Source organism: Ochotona curzoniae, unplaced genomic scaffold, assembly GCF_017591425.1.
Source record: "Ochotona curzoniae isolate NIBS_2020 unplaced genomic scaffold, NIBS_Ocur_1.0 contig_605, whole genome shotgun sequence".
NCBI classification, from domain to species: Eukaryota; Metazoa; Chordata; class Mammalia; order Lagomorpha; family Ochotonidae; genus Ochotona; species Ochotona curzoniae.
The window spans coordinates 2,034,796-2,046,653 of NW_024466491.1; positions in this window are offsets into that span (position 1 = coordinate 2,034,796).

Sequence of the window (11,858 nt, forward strand, 5' to 3'; positions counted from 1 at the left end):
GGAGTCTTGCAGCTTCTCCTCCCCACCCCCACTTCTCGAAGCTGTTTTAGGGTTCCCTGGTAGGCAGACACAAGCCAGCTGGGTTGTAGAAATCTTACTCCGTGCCCAGGTGCATGGCAGGCACCGCTGTGTCTAGGGACAGTGCAGGGAGCGTGTGTGCAGCCTTGGCGTCCACCTCCAACACACAGTCTGGGAACATTGTCCCCCACGCAGTCCTCTCTGTGACGCCCACCTCCTCGTGTCCCTGTGTCTGCCAGGTGTCTGGCATCCGCTCAGCTCCCTGGTCAGGGTGTATAGACCCCACAGAACGCCCAGGCAGAGGAAAGCCCCTGTGTCCACAGAGGCTCCTGTTGGCTGGGTCACTCCCTGCAACACCCCGAAGCTGGGGTCACCTGTGCCCCTCACCTGTGCTTCCAAATCCACTCTAGCAGGTCAAAGCTGAGAGCAGGAGCCGGGAGTGGCAGTGGGATGGGAGCTGGGAGTGAGTGGGAGCCAGGAGTGGGAGCTGGGAGTGAGTGAGAGCCAGGAGTGGGAGCTGGGAGTGAGAGCCAGGAGTGGGAGCTGGGAGTGAGTGAGAGCCAGGAGTGGGAGCTGGGAGTTGAAGTGAGAGTCAGGAGTGGGAGTGAGAGCCAGAGCCAGTTCGAGACCCCAACCTGCTTGTCCCCGTAAACCCCAGCTCCCAGGTGGTCTTCTATCTACCACCAACTTTTTTCTTTATTGATTTTTATTGGGAAGTCAGATATACAAAGAGGAGGAGAGACAGAGGAAGATTTGTCCATTGATTGATTCCCAAGGTTCAGCCTGGTCTGCCCCCGACCCATGCCTAATGTATGCCAGTGGGAAACTTCCCATGGCCTGGTCTGGGCTGGGCTGTTTCCTATCATGCTTCTTGTGCTCACCTGCAGGGACTGTGCCTTGCCCGAGGAGTTGCCCAGGCTCCTCCATCAGAACCTCTCCCAATGCCAGATCTTGCGCATACCAGTGGGTCCAGGAGCCAGCCCTACTCAGTTCACCTCCCGTCCTAGCAGGAACAGTGAAAGCCCCTCCTATCTTGATGGTGTCGACAACGTGACATTTTTTGGAAATATATAGATACATTTTAGGAGGACAGAAATTCCACAATTAAGATGCAATATGGTAATTCAGATTTTAAAGGCATGCCAAGGTATGGGGGGGGGGGCGGAGCCGGCATGCAGCTAAGCAGTATGGTAATGCAACATTTAAAGAAATCAAAACAGGCGGAAATAACCCAGTACGAGCCAGCTGCCGGTGGCGTTGCAGGCTCGGTCGGCCCGGTTCCACACTGCTCTCCCCCCAAAGCTCCCTGATGCTGATAGCACCTGTTTATAAAAAAAAAAAAAAGAAAAATGACTGGGGGCTGATGCTGTGGTGTAGTGGGCTGGGCTTGCACCTGAGACACTGGCACGCCTTCATTTTCTTAAAAAATAATTTTTAAAATTTTATTTTATTTTCATTGGAAAGGCAGATATACAGAGAAGAGGAGAGACAGAGAGGAAGATTCTTCAAGCCCCTGGTTCACCCCCTGAAGTGCCCTCAGCAGTGGGAGCCGGGCCAGGCCGAGGTCAGGAGGGGAGAGCTCCATCGGGGCCACCCGTGGCCTGGCGCTCAGGCCAGCAGCAGGGAGCGCGATGGGAAGTGGAGCAGCTGGGACTTGAACCGGCTGCATCAGGCGTGCTCAAGTGACGGGGGTACCAGGCCGCTGTGGGTCTTGAGTCCCGGCCGCTGTGGGCAACAGGAGAGTGAGGTGTGGGCAGTGGGGGAGTGGCCCAGCAGGTGAAACATCTTTCTCTGCCTTTCAAATAAAATAAAAATAAATGTTAAAAATTAGTTCAAAACGAAGAAGGTTTCCAGTTAGCCAGGCACTAATTCAAATGCCTCTTATTTGAAGTGGCAGTAAGTTTGCCAGGGTCTTTTCCGGAGCTGTGCGGGGTGGCCAGGCCGGCATGGTTGGTGAGCCAGGGGTTGCCCTGCAGGGGACAGGCCGGGCACATCAAACAGAGGTGAGGAGGATAAAGAGCAGAGGGCCCCGCAGCAGGACAGCAGCCCCCCACAGCCCGAGAAGGCAGGGACGGCCTGCCCTTGCAGGGCAGCCTTGGAAGTCAGATTCCGGAGCGTCCAAGCAGCTCCCCAGTCGGGGATTCGAACTTGCCAACAGCCTTTCCGCCGCCCCCTGACGTCACACAGTCGGCTCTGGGACTCCGCCCCTCGCCCCGACCCTGCCTCCGCAGCGTGCCTATTTGTGTGGTAGCATAACTCCGCCCTGCCGCGCGTATCCAGCTCGTGGTTGGCCCTGAGTGGTGTCATTCAGCGCCCCGCCCCCCCGATGGTCCCGCCTCACTCTCACGGGGTTCAGCCAATCGCGCCACCCTCGTTCCGCCCCGCTCCCGCCCCCGCTCCCCGCCACCCTGGCCGCGATTGGTCGCGTCGGGACGCCTGGCTCCGCCCCCTGTGGGCCCCGCCCCCGCGGAGGGGAGCGCGCGCTGGACGGCAGGTCGGGCTGCGCTGCAGGGCCGGGGCTGCGAGGGACCGGGGTGCAGGTAAGGGCGGCCGGGAACGGATCGGGGGGCCGGGGATGGGTCGGGGGGCCGGGTGCAGGTAAGGGCGGCCAGGGACGGGTCAGGGGACCGGGGTGCAGGTAAGGGTGGCCGGGGATGGGTTGGGGGGCCGGGGCTGCGAGGGACCGGGGTGCAGGTAAGGGCGGCCGGGGACAGATCGGGGGGCCAGGGACAGATCGGGGGGCCGGGTGCAGGTAAGGGCGGTCGGGGGGAATGGACCGGGGTGCAGGTAAGGGTGGTCGGGTGTGGGTTTGGGGGCCAGGGATGGATCAGGGGGTCGGGGTGCAGGTAAGGGTGGATCGGGGGCAGGGGATGGGTGGGGGGGACCAGGGTGCAGGTAAGGGCAGCCAGGGACGGGTCAGGGGGTCGGGGTGCAGGTAAGGGCAGTCGGGGGGATGGACCGGGGTGCAGGTAAGGGCGGCCAGGGACGGATCAGGTGGCCAGGGTGCAGGTAAGGGTGGCCGGGGTCGGGTCGGTGGGCTGGGGTACAGGTAAGGGCGGTCGGGGGTGGGTTGGGGGGCTGGGGCTACGAGGAACCGGGGTGCAGGTAAGGGCGGTCGGGGGGGGGGGCAGGGGACAGATTGAGAGAGACTAGGGTGCAGGTAAGGGCAGCTGGGGATGGGTCAGGGGACCGGGCCTGCGGGGTATCTGGGGTGGGCTTGGAGAGGCAGGTGGGTGGGAGTGCGCTGGGGAGGGATGGGGTCGGGGTGGGGGGAAGGGGGTCGGGGCTGGGACTTTGAGGGGAGCCAGGCTGGGCTTGGAGGAGAGGCAGGTGGGGAGTGTGCTGGGCTAGGGAGGGGCTGCAGTGGGGGTTGGGGTCAGCAGGGGAGGGGAGCAGGGTCAGGGGAGGAGGGAGTGGGGTCAGGGTCGGCGGGGAAGGGGGCCGAGATTGACAGGGGATGACACCGGGTCAGCTCCGGAGGGGGCGGGCAGTGTGCTGAGCTGGGGAGGGTCTAGGGTCATATGGCGGGTGGGCCCAGGATGCTGGAAGGGGTGTTGAGTTAGCTGGGGAGGGGTCTGCAGGCCTGGGGCGCAGGTATGGGATGAGCAGGGAAGAGGCCGCTGGACAAAGTTAGGGGAGAGTCGGGGAGGAGGTGCAGCCGACCGTCCATGGGGCAGATGTCCGGCCCGAGAAGCCAGGCCCGGCTGGGTGGGTGGATGGGCGTCTCCCTGGGAGTTAGTTTAAAGGAACCAGAGGAGGAGTTGCCAGGCTGGAGCTGCTGCGGGTGCTCGCGGGGCTGGGGGAGCTGGCACCTGCAGATTTCCCAGGAACCGAGGGTGAGAGATGGGTGAGGGAACGTGGGAGGAGAGGCAGAGGGTTGCCAGGGGGCTACAGGTGGTCCGGCGGGGGGGGGTGGTGGAGGTTGGAACCTGCAGCCCTTGGGGACGGACACCTGTGGCCGGCGCCCAGGCGGTGTGACCTTGGAGGTGAGCTCAGCCGGAACCCTAGGAACGGCGGGGGTTGCACACGCTGTAGGGTGCGTGAAGGATTGATAATCATGTTCTAAATTGAGCGTGGCTTTGTGGGGGAGGAGGTGGTGGGTGGCTGACTGGGAAGTCACAGGAGAGGGGGGAGGAGGCGGTGAGAACCTTGGGCGGGGGGCGGGCACGGAAAAGGGGGAGCAAGGTAAGCATCGTGAAAGGGGAAAAGAAAAACTGGCTTGTCCCGCTGCTGTAAGGCCTGGCAGAGGGCAGCTGGGGCTCCAGGGGGGTTGTCCCGGGCTGCTCTGAGCTCCGCTAGCCCCCTGGGGAGGGGTGGTCTCGGCCTGGGCGCAGGGGGACCCCCCGGCAGCCCGGATGTGGGGATGTGGGCTCCCCGGCCATGGCAACCTGCCGTTTGGTCCTTGGGGCAGCATGGCGCTGGTAGGCAATGCCAGTGTCCCCATTGAAGAGCATCCCCCAACCTCCCACCCCGAACTGATGAAAATTTAGAGCGGGAGGGGCGCTTTTGATCCTTTTTAAAGTGATCTGTATACATAGGTGTGATTGCTTTTATTATTGGAAAGGCAGTTTTCAAACAAGGGATAAAGGTCTTCCACCTGCTGGCGTGCTCCTCATATGGCCAGGGCTGTGCTCAGGAGCCGGGAGCTCCCTGGGGTCTGGCCCCCGCCCCGCCGTGTCCTGCTGCGTGAGCAGGGGGCTGAGCTGGAGCCTGGGGGGGGAGGGGAACTGCACCCCTAGCCCCGGCTCCCTGGGGTGCACCCCCAGTCAGGCCCGCGCCCTGGTCACTTCCCCACGGCTGTCCTCCTGGGCCACCCTCGGGGTGGCCCCTCTCCGTTCAGGGTTAGAGAAGGTGCCCCGGGGGCTGTGTCATTGTGGGACACCTTGCGGAGGTGGCTGACAGTTTCAGCCACGTGTCGTGGCTCCCCGTGGCGGCATGGGCCGGCCGTAGCGATCAGGGCTGCATCCCTCCTGTCCCCCGCTGCGACCCCTCACCTCCCGAGCTCCCCAACAAGGCCCCCCCCTCAAGGCAGGCAGAAGGGAAGGAGGTTTCCTGGGTGCCATGAAAGCCAGATTTTTTAGAGTCGCTTATTTTGAAAGGCAGAAAGAAAGAGAGTGCTTTTAACTGTAGAGTCTCTCACCAGACAGCCACTACAGCCAGGGAGGGCTAGGCCAGGCGGGAGCCAGCAGCTCCTTCTGGGTCTCCCATGTGGGTGCAGGGACCCCAGCACTTGGCTCTGGCATGCCCAGGAAGCTGCATCAAAAGCAGGGTAACCAGGACTCAAACCTGCCCTTTGACACGGAAAACCGATGGCGCAGGTGACAGTAGCTTAACCCGCTGTGCCACAGCCACTTTACAACTGTGGCGCCTACACCGTGTGGATTCACGTGTTCTGTTCCTGCCCCCCCATCCCCTCGTGTGTATGTGCGCCTGTCAGTTGGTGGGCACTGGGGCTGCCCCTGCTGTGACCACAGGACATTGTCCTGGGTGCTGCTGAAGGCAGCGTGGGAACCTGGGGGTTTTCTGAAGCCCCCACCCGGCTCCCACCACGTCCCCAGGGGCTCTATGCTGCACCGCCCTGACAGGAGGCCACTAGGCCTGCTGGTGCACCCCATGCCCTCCCACTCCGCGGGTCACCCTGGGCCATTGACGTGGGGTCGTCACCCACTCTGTGGCAGCAGGCCCCGCGGGCAGCAGCGTGGCGGGCACACCCGACCTCCTGGATGCCACGGCCCCTGTCGGCTTGCTCTGACCCATCCCGTCCTTCCGGGCTCGCCTCACAAAGGCCCCTTGTTGTCCGGGCTCCGGGGACACGTGCCAGGCCCTGGGAGTGCCACCTGAGTGCGTCACACGGGTGACATGCAGCACACCCCACCCTGGGCTGCGTGCTCCGTGGGCTGCCTGTGCACAGTGCAGGGAGGCGGCGTGCGGTCGGGAGTGGGTGCCGGGCACCACCACAGCCCCGCATGTTGCCTTACCCGGGCCGGACGTGTCAGCAGGGCAGCGGGTGCCCACGCTGTCCTGCCATGCAGGGAGACAGTGGGCTGACCCTTCTAGAAGCATTTTGTGAGTGTCTCAGAGCGAAAAAGCTCATTTGAATTGTCTTTTTTTTTTAAAGATTTATTTTATTTTTATTGGAAAGACAGATATACAGAGAGGAGGAGAGACAGAAAGATCTTTCGTCTGCTGATTCAGTCCCCAAGTGACCACAACAGCCAGAGCTGAGCCAATCCAAAACCAGGAGCCAGGAGCCTCTTCCGGGTCTCCCACGCAGGTGCAGGGTCCCAAAGCTTTGGGCCGTCCACCACTGCTTTCCCAGGCCACAGGCAGGGGGCTGGATGGGAAGTGGGGCAGCCGGGATTAGAACTGGCGCCCACATGGGATCCCAGCACTTGCAAGGCGAAGACTTCAGTCACTATGTTGAACCCGACCTTTATTTGAATTTTCAAAAATATTTGTTGGAAAGGCAAAGTGACAGAGGAGAGAGAGAGATCTTCCATCTTCTGGCCCCTTTCCCCACAACAACCCAGGGCTGGGCCAGGCGGGGGCCAGGCGCCTGCAGCTCCGTGCGGGGCTCCCCCATGGGGGTGCACGAGTCCAGCCCCTCTCTGAGGAGTGGCCATTCGCCCACAGGTCCGACACCCTATGTTCTTTGCTCGGCCCAAAGGCGGGGACCCTCTGTCCCTGGCCAGCGCCGTCCGCCTAAGCTGAGAACTGAGCCACTGGCCGCCCCGGCCCTGACGGACCCCAGGCAGGGCAGGGATCCCACATCTGGCGGTGGCTTGTACGATGTCATGAGTTGTAGGGGAGGGGCGAGGCAGGCTGAAGGAGGGGCGCCTAGTGGAGGTGGGCGTTGGATGTTCAACTCACTCGCAAACGAACGGAAGAACGAGCGGGCACTCCCACTGCCTGCTTCTCTCGCCCCAAGTGCCCACAGCAGACCAGACGTGGTGGGGCCAAAGCTGGGAGGCCAGGGCTTCCAGCATCTCCCAGCCCCTTGGCAGGATAGCTGGAGGTCACACGAGAGCTCCCATTTGGTATGTGGTGGCATGGCCCGCTGCCCTTGAACCCGGGAAGCTTTATGACACTGCCTGCTCCACCTGTCCCCAGCCTGTCCCAGTGTGTCCCCTGACTGTCCCCTGACTGTCCCTGGCCTGTCCCCTGCCTGTCCCCGGCCTGTCCCCGGCCTGGCCCTGGCCTGTCTCCGGCCTGCTGTGCCCATCAAGACCCTACTTGCCCTGGGAGTCATGGCTCCCGCGTCACCGGTCTGGCGGCTGCGGTGGGCGATGCGTCAGGCCCTGCATCTCAGAAGACTAGGGGCCGCAGTGGCCGCCTGGGGCTTGGCCATCCACCCTGCCTCTGGGGACACCCCCCCTCATCTCAGCTTCCCAGACAACCAGAGGGAGGCAGGCATTTGGCCAAGGGGTCAAGCTGCTGCTTAGCCGAGGCAAGAGGCCTGGGGGTGACCCCGTGTTGCCGCTTCCTGCCCCTCGTTGCCGCGCACCCCAGGAGCCAGCAGTGAAGCCCGGGGACCCCTGCCATCTGCGTGGGAGCCCGGATGGAGCGCCCAGCTCCTGGCCCATCCCCAGCGCCACGCCTGCCCGCTCTGTTTTCTGCTGTTGCTGTTTCTAAATTACATATTAGTGTTCACCAGTTTAATTTGTTTGGGAAGCAGAGATAAAAAGCTTGCATCCTGCATTGGTTCACTCTGCACACACACACACACACACACACACACACACACACACAGAGCGGGCTGCATCGGGGTTCCCACAGGGTACAGGTGCCCAGGGACACAGAGGGGGGCTCAGCAGCCCTCAGCACTTGGATACGGTTCCTGTGCCAAGCACCTGCCCCAGCTCCAGCAACATCCAGAACATTCCTGGTTCCCGGGAGCGGTGACCCAGGAGTAATATCCCCGTGTGCGTGTGGACTCACATTGTGTGTGTGTCCACCCAGGCGTGGCTGCCCGCTCGGACTGCCCAGAGCGGTTCTGTGGCCAAGGACGCCTGGTAGGGGTGGGACTTAGCCTCTGCGCCCCACGCCCGCATTTCTGTGCATTTGCTGCAACTTGCGCAAGCTCAACCGTGTAGGCCTTGGGGAAATTGGCCAGAACCTTGTGGAACTTTCCAGAATGTTCTGGAACCTTCAGGAAAAAAAAAATTTTTTTTTTTTTTTGACAACCTACAGCGATAAAGTGGGCTGAGCTTGGGTGCAATGGTTAAGCCTCCAGTGTGTGCTATTCCCAAATGCATGGGCTCAGGCCCCCACTCCCCACCCTACCCAGCTCCCCACTAACCCAGACCCCACAAAGGCGGCAGCAACAACCCATGTACTTGGGTCCCCGGGCACCTCCATGGAAGGCCTGTAAGGAGCTCCAGGTTCCAGGGCCTTGGCCTGACAGGAGTGGATTCTCTCACGTGTTCCAAGCGGCCAGAGGCCCAGCTGTGGGTGTGGGAAGGGGCCCCACATGAGTCATTCCCACCCCACCTGGCTGCCGGGGATTGGGGGCCCAGGTGCCCTTGGCTGGACACACAAGGTGTGACCCTTAGCTAATTACATCCGCCATGACCCCCATGAGAAATCTAACTGCAAACCCTTTTAGCAACATAATTAACACAACCTCCGTCCCCTGGGCGCCGTGGGTGCTGTGGGCATGAGCAGTGCTGGCCACTTGCCCGGTCCCCTGCTCAGGACAGCTGTGGGTGTCCACCGGGGTGGCCGCCTCCTCCCCACACCCACATGGACCCTGGGGCTCTGGCCACGCCTGGGCTGTGATTTTTCTCAGATCCTTTGGGACCCTGGGAAATGGCGCTCCCAGCCGCTTCCATACCTGGGGCAGGTACACACTGCAACCTCCACTCTCGCTCTTCCGGGGGCAACACCCCGCATGGCCCTGTTGGGCCCTGGCACCTGGGGTGCATATAATAGCCCACTTGACTTTTTCTTTCTTTCTTTTTAGTTTACTTACTTGAAAGGCAGACGTTATAGAGAGGGAAAAGTCAGGAGCGAAAGCTTCCATTTGCTGGTTCACTCCCCACGGTGGCCACAGCATCCGCAGCTGCGCCAGGCGGAAAGCAGGAGCCAAGAGCTCCACGGGGTCTCCCACGTGAGTGCACGGGCTGTACTCAGCTGTTCGCACTGATGGCAAGTGGAGCAGCCGGGATTCGAACCGGTGGCCCTAGAACATGCAGGCTAACCGTTGCTCTGACCCTGAGTCCTAGGCCCTTCCGGCCTCGCTGCTCCCCGGTCCTGTGTTAAGTGTGTAACCTGAGGACTTGGAGGACGAGGGCTGAGAAGGATCCCTGGGCCCGGCCGCGTGCGTGGGGCCCGGGGCAGGCGGAGCGATGGGACACAGGGACCCCCCAGAACAGGGGGCTCCGCATACAGTCCCTGTGAGCATACAGGTGGATGCTAGGGCAGGGCAGCCGCACAGGGGGCCTCACTCGACAGCGGCCGGCACCTGCCAGTTGGGAAGCTGGGCCCCGGGACCACACCCCCAGGCCCGGCCAGGCAGTTGACCCGGGTCTGAGAAATGCTGCGTTGACCGTGTCCGGCTGGGCACTCGGCCCTACAGAGGGCAGCTCTGTCCCTGGGCGGGGTGGTTGGCAGTCTGCGGGCCAGACACACTGCCCCGACGTGGGATCCCAGTGCTGGTAACCGTGGCCTGCTCTGGCCCCACTCTGCCTCATTTCCCCACTAAAAAAAAAATGTATTGGAAAGATAGATTTAGAGAGAGGAGAAATAGAGAAATATTCTTCTGTCTGCTAGTTCACTCCCCAGTGGCCTCAATAGCCAGAGCTGAGCCAATCCAAAATCAAGAGCCAGGAGCCTCTTCCAGGTCTCCCATGCAGGTGCAGGATCCCAAAGCATTGGGCCGTCCTCCACTGCTTTCCCAGGCCACAGGCAGGGAGCTGGATGGGAAGTAGAGCAGCCGGGACATGAACCAGAGCCCATATGGGATCCTGGCCCTTGCAAGGTGAAGATTTAGCCATTAGGCTACGGCACCGGGCCCAGATTCTGTGTGTTCCTCTGCCCTTTCAAAGTAGAAAATGCATCTCAGCAGGAGCTGCAGGAGGAACCAGGGCAGCCCCATGTGCTCTCCAGGGGCCGCACCGCATGAGCAGGGCCGGCCTGCAGGGGTGGGTGTGCCGGACCAGCCCTGTGACTTCCTGTCAGGGCGGTGGGGGTGCGGGGTGAGGGTGGGGGGAGCTGAGTCCGTGTCTCCTGGCTCTGTGTTTGCCACCCAGGGCTTCAGGCCCTGGAATCTGCGAGGCTGTCCAGGGCCCTGGATTCACAGACCAGGAAATGCCTGGAAATGGGGGGGCGGGTGGAATTGAGGGGAAACGGATGCAATTTATGCACCAAAAGTTCTAGAACATCAGAGAAAGACAAGTGCTGGCACAATGGCTCAACAGGCTAATCTTCCACCATGGGGTGCCAGCATCCCATATGGGTGCCAGTTTGTGTCCCGGTTCCTCCACTTCCCATCCAGCTCCCTGCCTGTGGCCTGGGAAAGCAGTGGAGGACGGCCCAAAGCCTTGGGACCCTGCACCCGCGTGGGAGACCCGGAAGAGGCTCCTGGCTCCTGGCTTCAGATTGGCTCAGCTCTGGTTGTTGCAGTCACTTGGGGAGTGAACCAGCGGACGGAATGGATGATCTTGGTCTCTCCTCTCTATCTATCTGCCTTCCCAGTAAAAAATAAATAAAAAGTCTTTTTAAAAAAATAGAGTAAGCTAAAAAGAGAATCTTACATCCTTTGGTTCATGCCACAGGTGGAAGCCAGGAGCTTCCTCCGCAGGGCACAGGGGCCCGCAGGCCGTCACGGGCAGGGACTTGGCCTCGGGTACCCCAGTGTGCTCCTGGGCCCCATCCACACCTGCCAGATCCATTTCACAAAAGGAAAAACCAAGGCCTCGGGCTGCCGGAGGGGTGCGCAGTCCTCAGCCCAGCACGCCACGGCCGTGGACGTGGGGTTTGGCGTGGAAACAGGGTCAGCGTCACGTGAAGGCCAGTGCCCAGCCCAGGGCCATCTGTGGCTGTCACTCCCAGCGCCTGGTGGCGGGGACGACACTGCCAAGCCCTGGACCACTCTGGCACTTAGCGGAAAGGCCAGACAGGACCCTCGGGCATCCCCTGTGTCACCTGAGGGTGCGACCTTTCACCTCTGGAGCAGGTGGGGGTCAGGCCTGGCTGCCCCTGCTGCGTGAGCGTGACTGCCCTGGGCGCCCTGCCTCCCACCCACCTTGCAACCCCCGCCGCCCCGCATCTGCGCTCCCTGCAGCATCTCGCTGACAGATATAGTTGGTTGCCGTGGTGATGGGTGAAGGCTGAGGTTGACAGCTCCCGCGAGGGCTGGGGGACAGCCTCTAGCGGTGACAGGGCGAGGCCGTGTGGGCGGGCAGGGGGGAGGGCTGGGGTCTAGGCTGGGGTCCCCTGCTCGCTGGAGACTGGGGTCGGCCATGGCTGTCACCATCTGGGAGTGCCCCTGGCATGGAGCAGGACCCTGCCTGCAGCCCGCTGTCCCTGCTGGCGGGAGTGCCTGGCTCAGGTGCTGAGCTGATTCTTCTATTATAAATGCAGAAACAGAGAGGGTTTGCATCCACTGGCTCTGTCCCCTGCAACAGCCAGGACCGGGCCGGGTTTCAGGCAAGCAGATCCATCTGAGTCTTCCACGCAGGTGCAGAAGAGCCCAGGGGGGCCTTCCTCCGCTGCTTTCCCAGGCCATTCTCGGGGAGCTGGATGGGAAGGGGAGCTGCCAGCTTGGAGCCGTGGGGTGCCAGCATTGCAGGTGTTGGCTGAACCCCGGGACTGTTTGTTGCTCATATGCTGGGCTGTGC